We start from the raw sequence: 19,158 nt of genomic DNA, 5'->3' as shown, positions 1-19,158 counted from the left end.
AAGTTTGTAGCCTCAGAGCAATAGGCCATAATACCTTATAGCCTAGATGTGTAGTAAGCTATTAGCATCTAGGTTTGTGTAAGTACAATCTATAAATGTTAATATAACAGTGAAATCACCTAGTGACACATTTCTCAGAATATATCTGTAATCATTTAGTAACACATGATAGTACTAAATTATTATTATTATTATTAATATTATTTTTATAGACGGGGTTTCACCATGTTGGTCAGGCTGGTCTTGAACTCCTGACCTCAGGTGATCCGCCTGCCTTGGCCTTCAAAGTGCTTGGATTACAGGCATGAGCCACTACGCCCAGCCTATTTTTTATTTTTTAGTGATGGAATCTCTCTCTTTCAGCCAGGCTGGAGTACAGTGTTACAATCATAGCTCACTGCAGCCTTTAAACTCCTGAGCTCAAGGCATCCTCTCACCTCAGCTTTCTGCATAGCTGGGACTGTTACAGGTGTATGCCATCACACCCAACTATTTTTTTTTTATTTGTTGTAGAGATATGGTCTGGCTATGTTGCCCAGGCTGGCTCTTGAGCTCCTGGTCTCAAGTGATCTTCCCACTTCAGCCTCCCAATGTACTAAATTATTCTTAGGATTTTCTTGTTCTCAACCTAGACTTAATTCTCTGTTAATGTATTTCCACATAATTTTGATATAGACATAAATTTATTGTAAAAATAGCCCTCATTTTGTTTATCTTTTAATATTCAGTGTCATGAAGAGGACCTGGCATATAAAGAGTAATAAACAGGTGTTAGTTGAATCAAGTCCATGAAACAAGTAAATAATGACAGAAACATTTGCATTGATATCGCTAAAGAAAGCCTCAACTTCAAGCCTGACAAATGAGAAAACCTGCTTGGCAGGAGTAGGAGTCCTGAGCACCGGTCTATTGGGCAGATGCACTGTTAACAGAAGGGCAAGAACATTTCCTTATAAGCTGTAAACTTCTTCAACATTTTAGGAAACTGGGAGGGACAGAGGTAGGAATATAGCAGAGGTCCTACTGAAAGATGGATAAAGTGTACCTCCAGGACATTTAACAGCAGGCTACCTGGCTAGATAAAAGTAGACATTCTCCTAGCTTAATGTAAGATAAAATACAGTCAAGGGCTCCACATGAACATATTCATGCCGTATCTTCTAAATGTAGTTTCCGTATATGTTGTAATGTAAATGCATGCATATCTCTACTAACCTTTAAGGTAACAATACTGTGTTTTAGGGCATTTCAAATGGAGATTCCATCATTCTATCAAACTGGAATCATTGGTTATCCAATCATCCAAAAAATAAAGATTATGTATAATAAAACATAAATTATGGCCGGGCACAGTGGCTCACGCCTGTAATCCCAGCACTTTGGGAGATGAGTCGGATGATTACCTGAGGTTAGGAGTTTGAGACCAGCCTAGACAACATGGTGAAATTCTGTTTCTACTAAAAATAAAAAAATTAGCCCGATGTGGTGGCAGGCGCCTGTAATCCCAGCTACTTGAGAGGCTGAGGCAGGAGAATCTCTTGAACCCAGGAGGCAGAGGTTGCAGTGAGCCAAAATGGCACCATTGCACTTCAGCCTGGGTGACAAGAGCAGGATTCTGTCTTTAAAAAATAAATTCAATATTAATAAATATTTGATAAGCTCGTTATTACAATATAATTGGACTTTTACATCAACCTGTCATAAGCAAATTCAATAAATTTTTCTATACCAATATCCTTCTCATGCACGGGGATAAACTCAGAGCTCTCCAACTATTAAGACTTAGTTACAAAACTAGTTTTAGCACAGGATTTCAAACCAGCCTGAGCAACATAGACTTCACTCTACCAAAAGTTTAAAAAAAAAAAAAAAATTAGCTGGTCATGGTGGCACACGCCTGTGGTCCCAGCTTCTTAGGAGGCTGAGGTGGGAGGATTCCTTGAATCCAGGAAGTTGAGGCTGCAGTGAACCATGATCATGCCACTGCACTCCAGCCTGAGCAACAGAGCAAAACTGTCTTAAAAAAAAATTAGTTACAAAACTAAGGTAGATGTTAATTCAAAAAGTAGATAATAAATACAAAGATAACAAGATTATAACCATCATAAGATGTCCATTAATCAAACTAAGAGTGACAAGGGCAGAAAATTTTGAGGTCATGTAAAAACAAACTACTTTGGAAGAATGAAACTTTCAAAAGGCAAAATTTAAACCAATCTATCTATGAGTTCCCTGTAAGTAGGAAGGATCAGTGGGAATACATACCATGATCTGTAATATCAGCCATGGACATTTAGGTGAAAATTGTGCCAAGTCTTTCACCTTTGGCCTAAAATCTGGTTTAGCTCTCGAGAAATCTGTGTTACAATGTATGCAACTGGGGCATGCGGTGGTGATGACAGAGCAAAAGGCAGATTTAAGATTTTCTATTGGTCAGGGTTACATAAGTAAACAGATGGCACACTCACAGGTTTAATCAAATAGAGTTTAATGAAGGTAGTACTTACCAACATGTGAGAAGGGATTAAGGCAACTGACAAGGAAGAGTAAAGCTCCCAGTGACAAGCAACTGTAAGCAGCCATTACTACTGCTAAGCATGAAGGTGTGAGCAGCAACTAGAACTCTTGCTGCTAGCTGTAGAGGAGCTCTTGTTTTCTTAAAGACGTAGGAGGTGAAAAGATACTATGAGAGTGACAAGGTGAAGGTGGATGTGGAAGTTTGATGAGAGTGGATTTTTTTTTTTAGTCAATTTAAAGTGAGACATTTGCTCACAAAAGAAATATATAGTTGTCAAGCAACTGAAAACCATTGAGCCTGTTGAACATAAATTCACAGTGAATTCTGCACTCTTGTATCTTTTCTCCAGTGGTGTTCAGATTTCCAGAAGCAAGCTTGGAGAAAATATGTGGGTTCATCCCATGTTGCTTTCACCAAGAAGATATGATAGAAAGATAGAAAAACAATGTTTAATATTTTTATAAGAGAGTAATTTAAAAACTTGACCATGGCATCCAAGATAGATAAGGAAGAGCACTGACTGATAGAGGAAAGACTAAGAATCAAGGGCCTGAAGATTCTTATCTCTTCTAAAAACTTTTACTGTAAAAGTACTTGAACACATAAACTGAAATAATAAGGGACTTTGGTCAGGAAGAAGTCTGTTTGAATTAGTGACTTTGGAGTAGATCCTGCCTTTGGAGTGATTTTCAGGCTCAGAATGTAATTATGGAACAGTTATATAATTGGAGTGGGTAGGTCATTGGAAATGAGAAGTTAATAATTGAGAAATCTGGAAAGTAGATGGATAATGTGATGATAAATCTTATGTGTCAGCTTGACCATGGTACCCAGATATTTGGCAAACACCAATCTAAATGTAGCTATGAAGGGTTTTTTCTTTTTTTAAGATGAAATTAACATTTAAATAAGTAGACTTTGAATAAAGCAGATTACTCTTCATAATGTGGGTAGGGCTCATCCAAACAATTGAAGGTCTTAGAAAAAACTGAGGTCCCCCCCAAAATAAGAAATTTTATTTCCAAACTGCCTGGATCCCCAGCCTGCCAGCCTACCCTGTAGATTTTATACTTGCTAAGTGCTACAATCACATGAGCCAATTCCTTAAAATAAATTTATATAGATATAGATAATAGATAGGATATCTATGGATGGATGGATGGATAGATAGATAGACAGACAGACAGACAGACAGACATTCCATTCGTTCTGCCTCTCTGGAGAACTAATCTAATATACTGGGGAACTAATCTAATATAGATGATAAATATGGATGTTTAAAGTCAAGGAAGTTTTTGAAAAATGATCCTAGGTTATTAAGTAAAAGTTTGCATTTACAGGCTGGCAGCCATGAAGTACTTGGGAGGGGTGGGCTAAGGTCCCCTCCTTAGGAGGATGTAATATTAAGTAAGGTTTGTGTTGAAGACTACTTTTGAGGAGGAAAGGTCAAGATGCACTATGTATCAAAATCTGTGGGATGACATAAAAGCAGAATTTAGGGGGAAATTTATAAATGCCTAAATTTAGAAAAAAATAAAGGACTCAAAACACTGACTTCGGCTTGGACCTTGAGAAATAAAAGAGCAAATGAAATCCAATGCAAGCAGAAAAAGAAAATAATAAAGATCAAAACATAAATTGATTATGTAGAAAGCAGAAAAGAGCGGGAAAATCAATGACACCAAAATCTAGTTTTGGGGGAAGATCAATACAATTGATAAAACTCTAGCCAGATCAGAAAAAGAAGAGAAGACAAATTAGCAATATCTACAATGACAGAGTTGACATCACTATAGATTCTATAATAACTTTTACTATTCTACAAATACTAAAAGGTTAATAGGGGAATATTACTGAGGTACACAGGATTAAGGTGTTCCCATGATTCCCACATCCTGATGTTCATGACTTTGTATAATTCTTCATCCTTAGGTGTGAGCATGACCTGTAACTTCCTTCTAAACAATGGAATATGGAGAAGGCAATGAAATGCACATGTTTACATGTATCATATTACATGAGAGCATAACAGTGTTCTTGCTAGAGTCTCTGTCTCTCTCTGTCTCTGTCTTTCCATTGCTGGCTGTAAAGAAGCAAGCTGCCATGAGTCCTACAACCACAAGGAAATGAATTCTGCCAGCAACCCAATAGAGCTTGGAGGAATATTTTTCCCTGATGAGAATCCAGTCCTAGATGACACTTTAATTGCAGCCTGTGAGACCCTAAGTGAAGGACCTAGCTAAGCCATGCCCAAACTCCTAGGAGATGCTCAGAAACTGTGAGATAATAAATGTATGTTTTAAGCCACTAAGTTTGTGGGAATTTATTACATAGCAATAGATAACTAATACAATTACGGACAACTTTGTTAAAGTTGTTAAATGTCCTCAAAAACTAAGGAGTTCACTCAAAAAGAAATAGATAATAGATGGAATCTACAAAAAAAAATCTAAAACTAATATGTATGCTTAGCAAGATTTCTGTTTATTATAGAAATCTTAGTCTGTTCAGGTTTCTGTAATAAAATACTATCAAGTAGGTGGTTGTACACAACAGAAGTTTATTACTCACAGTTTTGGAGGCTAGTAAATTCAAGATCAGGACACCAGCAGATTCAGTGTCTGGTGAGCGACCACTTCCTTGTAGATGGACATCATCTACCCGGAATTTATAGCAAAAGGGGCAAACAAGCTCTCTGGTATCTCTTTTATAAGTACACTAGTACCATTCATGAGGGGATCACCTCCCAAAGGCCCCGTCTTCTAATGTCATCACCTTAGGAGTTAAAATTTCAACTAACGTTTATGAGGGAGACATAAAAATCCAGTCCATTGCAATGATCAATATACAAAAAATTATATTTCTATAGACTAGCAGTAAATAATCAGGATGACATTTTTTAAAAATATCTTTGTTTTTCTTTGACATGGAGTCTCACTCTGTTGCCCAGGCCAGAGTGCAGTACTGCAATCATAGCTCATTCCAGCCTTGAACTCCACCATGCCCAGCTAATGTTTAAAATATTTTATAGAGACAGGATCTTGCTGTGTTACCCAGGCTAATCTCAAACTTCTGCCCTCAAGTGATATTCCTACCTTAGTCTCCCAAAGCACTGAGATTATAGGTGTGAGCCACTGTGCCCAGCCAAAAATATTTTTGTAGTATCATAAATATATGAAACACTTAGGGATATATCTCACCAAAGATGTTAAATGTTTCTTTAGATTAATGTAATCTTTCTTTAGATACATTAATAACCACCAAATGTAATCTAATCAGTCTATTAAGCCTCTTGAAGATAGTTTTACATGTATCTAAACTTCCTGATCAAATATTCGCTTTACTTAATTGTCAGAAACAACCAATTTATATTTTGTTAAGTTTTGATTATTTCTAACCATTATGTTCTTACATACCAGATTCGGGGTCAGATGGCCTTATTTTAAATTCCAGCTCTGACAGTTAATAGCTGTATAATCTTAAGACAAAAATTCTGATATTTTGGATCTCAGTTTCTGCATTTATAAAATTGGGATATAATATTTAATAGCTCAGATGGCTTTGTGTTTTTATATAAACTCTGAGACTTCTTGCATCATGATTTGGGGCATGTTAAATAGTATTTCTGGTCTTTAGGTATTACCTCAGCCAGGCACAGTGGCTCACATCTGTAATCCCAGCACTTTGGGAGGCCGAGGCAGGCAGATCACTTGAGGTCAGGAGTTCAAGACCAGCCTGGCCAACATGGCAAAACCCTGTCTCTACTAAAAATATAAAAGTAGCTGGGCATGGTGGCATAAGCCTGTAGTCCCAGCTACTTGGGAGACTGAGGTAGGGAGAATTGCTTGAACCTGGGAGGCAGAGGTTGCAGTGAGCTGAGATGACACTACTGTACTCCAGCCTGGGTGACAGAGCAAGACTCTGTCTCAAAAATAAATAAATAAAGTAATAAGGTATTACTTCATCTATAAAATAGTACCTGCCTCATAATATAGCTATGAAGATAAAATGACTTAACATATTTAAAATGATTTTGAATAATACCTGGCACTCAATACATGCTAACCTTTATAATGTTCACAAAAATGGGTACAGGTTTGATACAGAGAAAGTATCATAATGCTGATGGCTATAACTCTTTTTTCCTATTATCTATAATTGGGCCATTGTAAACTCAGTAAAGTGTACATATTAGTCAAAATGTAGACATTCATTTAATCAAAAGTAGGACTCTATAATATAAAATTGCGTAGTCTTTATGGAATTTTATATTAATTTTTAGTAAGACTCTGAAATGAGATACCTGAGATCATTAGTTTTTCAAATTTTATTTAGCAGCAGAATCTTTTTTCAAAGAAAATTTTATTCAGAAGATCAGTATATAAATATATGTCAACTGTATAAAGCCAATAAAAGTTTTCCAGTTAAACTATAAACCCACAAGGCTAACACAGTTTGGGCATTTATTATGTGCTAGGTGCAATTCTAAAATTGTACCAACCCCAATATTGACTCTGGGGCTTCTTCTTGGAACTATTAAGTGCAATGAACACAGTTTAAAGCCTGCTTCTTTGAAATTGTTAAGCTATTCAAGGACAAAAACCTATGACATGCATTTTAACCAAATACTTAGTATGGTATTGGGCACTTAATAGGTACTGAAAAAATTTTGGTGGACTTGGGTAGCACAGAAAAAGCTAATGAAATCTTAATGACCCCACATGCTAGTAAATGGTTGCTGCCTCATGCTCCAAACATACCACTTCCTCAGGGCAAAACCAGTATTTTTCCAATTCCTAAGCAATGAGGTTTGGCATAAAACTAGGCCAGAAATGTCAGTCCAGCCTAGTTCCTGGGGATATATAGAGACACCTACTGAACTATAGGAAATGTAAATTGTGCCTCAAGTTATCTGGATTATTTCTCAGACACACAACTATAGTTTATCTCCAAAGTTCCCTCAGGACTCCAGAATGACTCCAGGGACCTCTTCCTAAAATTAACTAGAAATTTTGCCAGCTCTCTAAAGAATAATATTGACTGTCCCAAAGATCTCTTGGTCAAACTCTATATTCATGATTTGGAATTTTCCCAAGCACCAAGAATTACGATGTGAGCTAACATTTACACAGACGTTCTCCCAGTTACTTTCAGTTTTCGGTTTTGTTGGTTATCAAGTAAAGGGCATAGCAGGTAAGGAGAAAGTAGACAAAGGCATCAGAGATGAGTTACCCTAGGACATAGCTTTGGCTTGTGTGTCGTCTTCTTCCTAAATGCCATATCTCCTCCATTACTGAATTTTAAGATCTGTCCTTGAAGACAGAGACTTTGATCTATAGTTTTATTGCACTGCTCACACTAAATAGTTATAATAATAAAATAAATTTTTAGTGAGGCTTTATGAAGTGCTTAATATTGTGCTAAAGACAGGCACAGTGGGTCATACCTGTACTCCCAGTACTTTAGGAGGCTGAAAAGGGAGGATCCTTTGAATCCGGGAGTTTGAGACTAGCCTAGGCAATATGGCCAGACTCTCTATCTACAAAAAATAAAAAATATTAGCTGGGTATGGTGGTGTGCACTGGTAGTCCCACCTACTCAGGAGGCTGAGGCGCAAGAATCTCTTGAGCCCAGGTTGGGGTTGGTTGGGGCTGCACAGTGAGTCATGATGGTGCCCCTGCACTCCAGCCTGGGTGACAGAGCAATACCCTGTCTCAAAAAAAAAAAAAAATATGCTAAAATACTTAAGCACTATCAAATGTGCAAGTATTCAATGAATATTTGGCAATTAAAAACTCTAAAATAAAATATCTTATGTAGAAATATTTCTGGGTAAGCAAGCAAGTAGAAATAAAATGAGTTTTTATTTTTTCTTATATTAAAGGTAAAGAGAAAAACTTAAAGTAGTGAATTTTCAGGATTGTTTTTAGACTTGAAATAAGGGCAGGCTGGGCGAGGTGGCTCACACCTGTAATCCCAGCACTTTGGGAAGCAAGGTGGGCAGATTACTTGAGGTCAGGAGTTTGAGACCAGCCCAGCCAACATGGCGAAACCCTGTCTCTACTAAAAATACAAAAATTAGCTGGGCTTGTTGGTCCAAGCCTGTAATCCCAGCTACTCGGGAGGCTGAGGCAGCAGAATCACTTGAACCCAGGAGGCAGAGGTTGCAGTGAGCGGAGATCACACCACTGCACTCCAACCTGGGTGACAAAGCAAGACTCTGTCTCACAAAAAAAGAAAAGAAATGAGGGTGGCCAGTCTCAGTGGATCACCTGAGGTTGGGAGTTCGAGACCAGGCCGACCAACATGGAGAAATCCCATCTCTACTAAAAATACAAAATAAAGCATTATGGTGCATGCCTATAATCCCAGTTACTCGGGAGGGTGAGGCAGGAGAATTGCTTGAACCTGGGAGGCAGAGGTTGCGGTGAGTTGAGATCACACTATTGCACTCCAGCCTAGGCAACAAGAGCAAAACTCAGTCTCAAAAAAGAAAGAAAAAAGAAATGAGGGCAACTTAGAAAGAAGAGATTGATCATAAAATCATTTGCTAAAATAAGTCAACAAAGTGAAAACAATACAGGGGGTAACATAATCCCTATAAACCATTATAAAAATCCTGAAAAAGTAAAGACAGTTTCTGAATTAATCAGAACACTCAGATTAATAAAATATAGAGCAACACCATACATTACAGAGGTTATGCATTATCATGGAGATCTATATAATTAATAATAATCTATTATTATTTGACATGTAATTTTAGAGACATCATTGAAGCTTTACAAAATGAACTCTAAATGCAAGTTAATTTCAACCACGGAAACTAATATTCAAGAATAGCTATATTCTTTTACTACATTTATAAAACTTTTCTTCTAAGAAATGGCTAAATAATATTATAAAATTAGTTTAAAAAGAAAGATTGGTTGACATTTATTACATAAATGGTTGTCTCTCCTAATATCTAATTTTTACTCCTATCTTAATGAGATTTGTGACTGATGACATTGCTTTATGAATAGCATAAGCCCCGTTTTAACTAAGTGGATCATTGGGCTAGAAATAGAGATTCCTGTGCTGTATTTCTAGCTCTGAGTAGTTCTGTGACCTTAGGCAAACTTCTCAGCAGGAATTTCAAATTATCCTAATTAAAACTAAAATGTCATTTTCCACCCACCAGATGTATTGCATAAAGGTTGTGATATGATTATCCCTCTTTATACAAATAATTGAGTTACTTCATATAAAGGTAAAATGCCATAAAAGTATTTCTACATTAATGTCATATTTAATAATCTGAAATGATTTATCTTCAATAGGATAAGATAGTAAGTGAAAACAATACAGTTCTGATTACCCTTTAAAGTCAGTAATTATTGTTAGAATATATACTAGCTTTCATGTGTATATATATATATATATGGTTCATTTATATTCAACTAAATTACCATGGCTACCTTGAATATTAGAGGCAAGTGGATTCACTATTATATTCACCAATATATTCACTATTGGTGGCTGTTATTAAAGGCTTGTAATTAATATAAGAGAGCCAGTCAAGAAGAGTGGCCTTTGGAATCACAAACGCTGCACTGCCTCTCCCATGTTCAGCTTCATAACTATGATCAAGTCACAACATCTCAGCCTTAAGACATGAGCATAATAATACTATCTTAATTTTGTTTTGTTTTGTTTCAGGAGAGTTAAATGAGCTGCTGGGTATAAATTATCTGGCACAGAGCCTGATCCACCTGAGATACTGAAAAAAAAAAGGTTAGTGTTTATTCTTTCAAGAAATCCTATGAGATCCTTGATCTTTTTGTTGTCACATATATCTGTAAAATATGCCCCCATTTCATTGAGAACCTACCTGTCATTCAGTCAGTATAAAGTTTCAGTTATGTTAGATGAAAAAGTTCTAGGAGCCTGCTGTACATCATAATGTATATCATATTGTAGTCTTCAAAATTCTTAAGAGAGTAGATATGTATTCTGTGGAAGAAAAAAAAAAACCAAAGGGACACAGTGAAACTTTGAGAGGTGTTGAATATGTCTATTACCTTGATTGTGGTAATGGTATTACCAGTGTTTGCATATGTCCAAACTAATAAAACTGCACACATTAAATATGTGCAGCTTTTTGTATATCAATTATACCTTAATAAAGCTTTTTTTAAAAAAAATACAAAATGTGCTAGGTGCAATGGCACACGCCTGTAATCCCAACACTTTCAGAGGCAGTTTGTTTGAGCTCAGGAGCTCAAGACCAGCCTAGGGAACATGACCAAATCCCATTTCTACAAAATATACAAAAATTAGCCCAGTGTGGTGATGTGGGTCTGTAGTCCCAGCTACTCAGGAGGCTGAGGTGTAAGGATTACTTGAGTCCAGGAGGCAGAGGTTGCAGTGAGCCAAGATCATGCCACTGCACTCCAGCCTGGGTGACAGAGGCAGACCCTCTAAATAAATAAATAAATAAAATTTTAAAAAATTTTTAATGCTTGGGAAACTATAAAGTTACTCATGTATCCCAACCCTCCACAGATTTCTAAAGACAAAGTTTTGCTTGAATTAAAACAAGATGTTTTACTATTAAAAAATGTTTTTAATGTAGACTTTTTAAAAATAAAGAATAAAATAAAATATCCTCCTGGATTAGTCTGTTTTCATACTGCTAAAAGAACTGGCCACCAGGCACGATGGCTCACGCCTGTAATCCCAGCACTTTGGGAGGCTAAGGGTGGGGGTTGGGGGGGGTGGATCACCTGAGGTCAGGACTTTTGAGACCGGCCTGAGCAACATGGTGAAACCCCATCTCTACTAAAAATACAAAAATTAGCCAGGCACGCTGGTGTGTGCCTGTAATCCCAGCTACTCAGGAGTCTGAGATAGGAGAATCTCTTGAACCTAGGAGGCAGAGGTTGCAGTGAGCTGAGATTGTGCCACTGCACTCCACCCTGGGCAAGAGAGGGAGATTTCATTTCCAAAAAATAAAAATAACTGCCCAAGACTGGGTAATTTATAAAGGAAAAAAGTTTAATTGACTCATAGTTCAGCATGGCTGAGGAGGCCTCAGGAAACTTATGATTATAGTGGAAGGCAAAGTGAAAGCAAGGCACCTTCTTCACCAGGCAGCAGGAAGGAGAAGTATCAAGGGAAGGGGAAAGAGCCCCTTATAAAACCATCAAGTGTCATGAGAACTCACTCACTATCATGAGAATGGCACAGGGGAATCCTCCCTCATGATCCAATTACTTCTACTTGGTCTCTCCCTTGACTAGTGGGAATTATGGGGATTATAAGGAATATAATTCAAGGTGAGGTTTGGGTAGGGGACAGGAAGCCTAACCATATCAACCCCCATTTCTTGACATAGCTAGAGTGACTTCCACTGCCTAAAAGTCAAAAAAGCTTTTCCAACCCATTATGCTTTGCTACTTCATGAGGTTCTAAATTCTTGATGCATTTTACTTTGCACATTTACATTCCATACTACCATAGATGTCGAGTGAGTAGTGTTATGTAAACTCTCTGTTTAGATTCACCTGGGTATTTATTATTCTTTTATCTAATATCATCAAATACATGGAAAATGCATGCATTGGGAGGAGGTCATTTGTTTGATCTAACAGAGTAAATAAAACAAAACATCCAAAATGAAGCAAAATGTCCTCATTCCTTATTTACCTGACCATTGAGAAGAGAAGAAAGCTCATAAACCTAAATTATTTTATCTTTATCTCAGATTTCATCTTTCCCTTCCATTTCCAAGGGAGATGCTTTTTTTTTTTTTTTTTTTTTTTTTTTAGAATATTTAGCTAAGGGTTGGCTCCGTGCCTCATCTCTGAAAAAAAAAAAAATTACTTAGTGGCAGCATGATTCATTGCTACTGTCTCAAATGCTCCTAAGACAAAAAATCTTCTGCCAACACTGGCATACAAGTTTGAATTTAGCATTCCCTATAGGAGTGAGCAGTTAATAGTCCAAGGAAACATGAGATGACATTGAAGGCCAAATTGAGAAATAATGAATATAGAGATATATCTTTGATATCCTGTATCCCATCCTTCCTCAAGTAACTCAGTCTTTCTCTGCACTCCTTACTCCCTTCAGACTGCCACTAATAAATGAAATTTAAACTTTTTATTTTTATTTTTAGAAGAGACGGGATTTCACCATGTTAGCCAGGCTGATCTTGAACTCCTGACCTCAGGTGATCCACCCACCTCAGCCTCCCAAAATGCTGAGATTACAGGTGTGAGCTACTGTGCCTGGCCCAAAATTTAAAATTCTTGTAGTAGCTAAATATGGGTTAAAATAAACTGAATCTGTTCATAAATAGAGTGGTTTATGTATTTTGTACCCACAATTTATAAAATAAGTAAAATTTTTTTTGAAACAGAGTTTTGTTCTTGTTGCCCAAGCTGGAGTGCAACGACACAGCCCTGGTTTGCTGCAACCTCCGCCTCCTGGGGTCAAGAAGTTCTCCTGCCTTAGCCTCCCAAGTAGCTGGAATTACAGGCATCCGCCACCATGCCTGGCTCATTTTTGTGTTTTTAGTAGAGGCAGGGTTTCACTATGTTGGCCAAGCTGGTCTTGAACTCCTGACCTCAAGTAATCCACCCACTTTGGCCTCCCAAAGTGCTGGCATTACAGGCATGAACCACCACACCTGGCCTAAGCAGATGAAATGTATGTATGTGTGTGTGTGTACTTTAAAAGTGTGTGTACAGCCGGGCGCGGTGGCTTAAGCCTATAATCCCAGCACTTTGGGAGGCCGAGGTGGGTGGATCACAAGGTCAAGAGATCGAGACCATCCTGGTCAACATGGTGAAACCCGTCTCTACTAATACAAAAAATTAGCTGGGCATGGTGGTGCGTGCCTGTAATCCCAGTTACTCAGGAGGCTGAGGAAGGAGAATTGCCTGAACCCAGGAGGCAGAGGTTGCAGTGAGCTGAGATCGCGCCATTGCACTCCAGCCTGGGTAACAAGAGCGAAACTCCATCTCAAAAAAAAAAACAAAAACTGTGTGTACATATATATACACAGGTACATACTCTTTAAAGAAAGTTGAACTTAAGAAATAAAACACACAGTCATCAAAAACATATGTGAAACAACATGAAAATACCCCCTGCTATAACCTGTTTTGTGATGCTGCACCTGGCACTCTGCAAACCACAGTTCTGCTTTGCCAGCTGACCCTTGAAGGAGGGGGAGACTACAGGCTGGAGGAAGAAGAGACGTACTTCTTCTCCTCTGCTTCCCATTCCTATGAGCATCATCCCACTAATGCTTCTTCCCCACAGCTGCAGCAGTTCCTTTTCATGGCTGCAGCTGAATCTTATGTGCAGTTTTTCTAACATTCGCAAAACCAGGCTCATCACACCCACACCCCTGCCCCACAAAACACCAGCACCAGCACCAGTCAAGCAGTGTCCTCAACTCTGAAGTCTGAGTTTCAGCTTTTCAGAGCCCTTCCCCGAAGTTTCTAAGTTTTACTAATTCTCATATATTCTCTTTATTCTCTCAGTCCTAAGAGTGACAGCTGCTTCCTATAGTTGCTACCTCCTTGATGACTATAATTTACTTTTTACCCTTTCAGTTACCTGTTTAACAACTTTATATTTTGTTACGAATTCTTCTGATTCTGTTTAAGTAGCAGGTGTGATTTCTGTCTTTTATCTGGACGCTAGTATATGGCTTAACACATGTAAACTGGCATCAAATAAACTGAGTACACCAACACTGCTTTAAAATAAAACTATGTAAAAGTGTGGTAGGGAAAAGAGTAAAGTAAACATGCAGCTGTTAGAGGTTGTCAGATGGAAGAAAGGAAAGGAGGACTCATAGTACTGAATGTGAAGACCTGTCCATTTATAGATACAGTGACAGTGTGACTGTAACTTTATGTTACACAGGTAAACCATAGAACTGGGGATTAATGATATACGCAACTGGGGACTAATGATATATGCCAATAAGATTGAGAGAAGAATAAAGAAGAGGACAATGCAATCAAATTAAATTATTTTGTAACACAGCAGAATAACGTTTACAGGTTATAAATTTTAAAATAATGAATAAGTACATTACTGTGTTTATAAGGAGATAAACCCCCAAATAATTGGAAACACATGATTACAGTGTTCTTCTCTAAGAAACAATACTGGAGATATGCAGAAGTGAGACAAGGGTAATTAATTGCCTTTCCCATAAATGTTTCCCTTTAATTTTTAATATTAATTTGATTGTTTAAATTCAAAAATGCAAAGTAAAAGACATTGATTTCTGGAATGAGGTAGTAGACACTTTTTTGTATTCCTCATACTAATGACAACTAAAAACCCTGAACATTATATATAAAACAAACAGAATGGGCACAGTGGCTCATACCAGTAATCCCAGTACTTTGGGAGGCCAAGATGGGAGGATCATGACGACAAGAGATTGAGACCATCTTGGCCAACATGATGAAACCCCGTCTCTACTAAAAATGCAAAAATTAGGTGGGCATGGTGGTGTGTGCCTGTAGTCCCTGCTACTTGGGAGTCAGAGGCAGGAAAATCACTTGAACCCAGGAGGCAGAGGTTGCAGTGAGCCAAGATTGCACCACTGCACTCCAGCCTGGTGACAGAGCGAGACTCTATCTCAAGAAATTATAATAATAAAAATTAAAAATAAACATAAAACTCTGGAAGGTAGAAAGAAAAAGGTGGACTGGCTAGGAACCTCAGGACTCAAGGGAAAACAGAGTGATAAGATCCCTGGATTTTCTTTTTGTCTCATGTATTCCAGATTTAGAGCTGAAGAACTTAGTACCTGGGAAATATCAATGCACATAGACTAAAAGGCCCACACAAAAGCCAGCTACTTCTAGCCAAAAAAACAGGAAAGGGGCAGCCTAGCAGGGCAGAAACCTTATAGACAATGCTACTCTAAACAAACCCACAGAAAAAACCGTGCCCCACCCCGACCTGTGGCAGCAAAGAAAGCTAGACTTCCCTCTTCACAGCCTGAGGGGAACTTTGACTCCCAGCCTAGCACTACTGAAGCAACCTTCCCATTCCCCACTGGGATGGTGTGAGAGGAGGCCCAGGAGTGTCATGACTTTCACCCATAGGTATCGAGGCCACCCCTACCATGGTATCAGTAGAAGCCAAATGAGGAGCACTGATTTCTTCAGCTCTAAATCTGGAATACATGAGACAAAGAGAAAACCCACGGATCTTATCACCATAGCTTCCCTGAGTCCTGAGGTTCCTACTCATTCTGCCTTCTTATTTCTACCTTCCAGAGTTGTATGTTTGTTTTATATATAATGCTCACGGATTTTAGTTATCATTAGTGTGAGGAATATAAAAAAGTGTCTACTTTAATAAAGCACTAAGGCATCTGGTTGCAGCCCAAATCTTATGTTTGATTTTTTTTAGGCACAACCATAGACAATTAAGAAGCCTTCACCTAGCAGGCCTCAAGGAGGAAACATGCCCTCCCCACACCAGATTTGTTGCACAGCCAATACACTGCAAACTCTGAAGGGAATTAGTCAAGTATTCAGTCCTCCCTGGCCAGCCATGCTCTTATGTGTATCCACATTCCTAACCCAGGCTCTTCCATTTTGAGGTCTCCTTACTGGGGAAGCTTGAAGACACTTTCCTTCACTCTGCTTTAAGTACTTGGTACTTTTTCAGTCAGGTGTGGTGGCTCACACCTATAATCCTAGCACTTTGGGAGGCAGAGGCAAGCAGATTGCCTGAGCTCGGGAGTTCGAGACCAGCCTGGTCAACATGGTGAAACCCGTCTCTACAAAAAATACAAAAATTAGCCAGGTGTGGTGGTGGGTGCCTATAATCCCACCTACTGGGGAGGCTGAGGCAGAGGAATTGCTTGAACCTTCGGGGCAGAGGTTGCAGTGAGCCAAGATTGTGCCACTTTACTCCAGCCTGGATAAAAGAGCAAAACTCCCTCTCAAAAAAAGAAAAAAATACTTGGTACATTTTCACTCCTAGTCCTTTCCCTTCGGCATCCCCCGGCCCCACTGGGCCCATAAAACTACAGTAGCCTTTCATTTGGTGGTGAGGCGATATCACGTCTATGCTGATCCACCTGACCGTCAACTGATGTGCCATTCTATGGAGCAAAACAGAGGAGGCAGCACTTTCTCCTTAACCTCTTGCATATACTAACACAGGAAGTGATTAAAGTCTTGACTGTTACTTTCATTCTGGCTTATTGCTTTGATTGGCTACTCTAACACCTCTGATAGGTACTAATACTCCTTTCAATGTGGGAGGTATCATTAGAGACCTAGTTAGGAGGCAGAATTCAGACTACCTGGCAGTAACAAGGTGGTATTCCCTTCCTTTGCTGCAGTGTTGTAAGCAAAAGCCAACTGAAACTTCATGTGGATCTAAAATTACTCAAAATTATAAATGGAATTTAAAAACTTTTTTTTTTTTAATGCAAGGGAAGGAACCACAATTCTCAGCAACTTGATGTGATAAGGAAATACTTGAAAAGGTGGCAGTGCCTTCAGGTCATTGACTGTGATAGCACACGTTTTCCCAAATTATGAAGAGTGGTTGTTTTACACTGTATTTCATAAAACATACTAACTTCCTAGCATACAAGTTTTGAGATCCATAGAGATTTGCTTCTCCCTTTGGAATTCTGTAATTCTAATATAAATTAAATTTAAGCTGATCCAACTGGTAGTTGCTAAACTCCATAAAAGCAATTATAGTCTGAGGAGATGCTACAAAATTGACATTAGAACTATTCAGCCCTCAACTGCTTCCCACCCTCTACCTACTTCATACACAGACACAGACAAAGTATTTGCCTTTTTTCCATATGCCTGAGTGTAACCCAGGTAACAGTAGGCTGCATAAACGTATTTATTTTATTTTATTTTTTTTGAGACAGAGTCTTGCTCTGTTGTTCAGGCTGGAGTGCAGTGACACAATCCCAGCTTACTGCAACCTCCACCTCCCAGGTTCAAGTGAATTTCATGTCTCAGCCTCCTAAGTAACTGGGACTACAGGTGTGTGCCAACACGCCTGGCTAATTTTTGTATTTCAGTAGAAACAGGATTTCCCCATGTTGGCCAGGCTGGTCTTGAACTCTTAGCCCCAAATGATCCACCTGCCTTGGCCTCCCAAAGTGCTGGGATTACAGGTATGAGCCACTATGCTCGGCCAAGGTACTGATTTTAAATTTTTCTTTATTAAGTATATGTCAACAACAAACTATTATCTTGACATTCTGAATGACTATGGCATAAAACAGCTCATAAAATCAATGTGTCCTGTCTTCATCCTTGATAGCTTGGACACAATTAATGTCTTTTTATATTCATATTCCAGACAATCAAAGAAATAATTAATATGACTGACACCTGGAAATTTACAGGAGTTTCCCTCCTTTTTTCCATTTCTTTCTTTCTTTCTTTTTTTTTTTTTGAGATGGAATTTCCACTCTTATTGCCCAGGCTGGAGTGTGCAATGGCACGATCTTAGCTCACTGCAATCTCCACCTCCCAGGTTCAGCGATTCTCCTGCTTCAGCCTTCCAAGTAGCTGGGATCACAGGCATGTGCCACCACACCCAGCTAATTTTGTATTTTTAGTAGAGATGGTGTTTCACCATGTTGGCCAGGCTGGTCTTGAACTCTGGACCTCAGGTGATCCATCCACCTCAGCCTCCCAAAGTGCTGGGACTACAAGCATGCCACCATGCCCAGCCTCCCTTTTTTCATAGTTAGTTTTCCCCCCCAAGATAATAAATATCATAGTCAAAGTTCTACTGCAAACTTGTATCTTTCCTTATTCAGGTGATGGAAAACTAAAAATATAAGCAGAGGCAGATTATAGGGGGTGGAAAGAAATAGGCTATTCCTGATCTGCCCTCACAATTTAAAGTGTCTCAGCACAGATTCTCAATTTTTTAATGTGCCAATTTGAAATGTTTGGAAAACAAATACAGAGCATGAAAATAGTTCACAGTACTTTCCCAGTCAAATTATTTCTCTTCAGTTTATACTCTCTGAGCCTTTTCCCAGCAATTCAGAGGTTTTTTAGTGACTAAATTATTATAAATCTGTTTTCTCCATGTGGGTAGCTTAGTTAAAATAAGATTATGAAAAGGGACACTGTCTTCTTGTGACCAGATTACAGAGAACTATTATCATAATCAAATTACCAAAATGTTAAATATACTCTAGCTCCCTCAAAACTCTGCTCACATCTAAGAATCAATCTAAGATAATGGGTAGATGAAATTTCAGCCAATCAGTTCAAATAAAATTATAGCCAACACTAGAGACCCATTTTTTTCAAGTTACTGATTTTAAAAAATCTATTAACAGGTACCTAATTATCTATATATCCCAGAATTCAAAACAGTAACACAGTACTAACATAATCATTTTAATTCAATATATAATTGAAGGAAGTCACCTGACAAAACTTAAGTTACAGCATTTAAATTGTGCTGTTTTTGTTACAAAAGTAAATTGTCATTAAAAAATAAAATGGCTATTTTGTGATTTTCCTCATGCTGAGAGCAACATTCCAGTTGCTGTAGGTGTTTATTTTCTTTTAACCAAACACTACTATTAATAACACCTCATAAAA

At 38.2% G+C, this 19,158-nt stretch overlaps 2 long non-coding RNA genes across 5 annotated transcripts in view; one reads left to right on the top strand and one right to left on the bottom strand.

The window, feature by feature from the left end:
- The window catches only part of LOC135268358 (uncharacterized), a 172,931-nt gene that overhangs the window by 23,682 nt on the left and 130,091 nt on the right, over window positions 1–19,158 (bottom strand). For all 3 annotated transcript variants that reach the window (XR_010336708.1, XR_010336710.1, XR_010336709.1), the window contains exon 3: window positions 10,392–10,513. This is a non-coding gene — a long non-coding RNA (uncharacterized LOC135268358). The remainder of the gene's footprint in view (window positions 1–10,391; window positions 10,514–19,158) is intronic.
- LOC135268359 (uncharacterized) overlaps window positions 1–19,158 on the top strand; it is a 37,873-nt gene that overhangs the window by 5,207 nt on the left and 13,508 nt on the right. For both annotated transcript variants that reach the window (XR_010336712.1, XR_010336711.1), the window contains exon 2: window positions 10,220–10,294. This is a non-coding gene — a long non-coding RNA (uncharacterized LOC135268359). The remainder of the gene's footprint in view (window positions 1–10,219; window positions 10,295–19,158) is intronic.

The sequence above is a fragment of the Aotus nancymaae genome, unplaced genomic scaffold, assembly GCF_030222135.1.
Source record: "Aotus nancymaae isolate 86718 unplaced genomic scaffold, 86718_ANA_hifiasm-v0.15.2.pri h1tg000040l, whole genome shotgun sequence".
Lineage (NCBI taxonomy): Eukaryota > Metazoa > Chordata > Mammalia > Primates > Aotidae > Aotus > Aotus nancymaae.
This window is presented reverse-complemented; position numbering and strand designations above follow the sequence as displayed.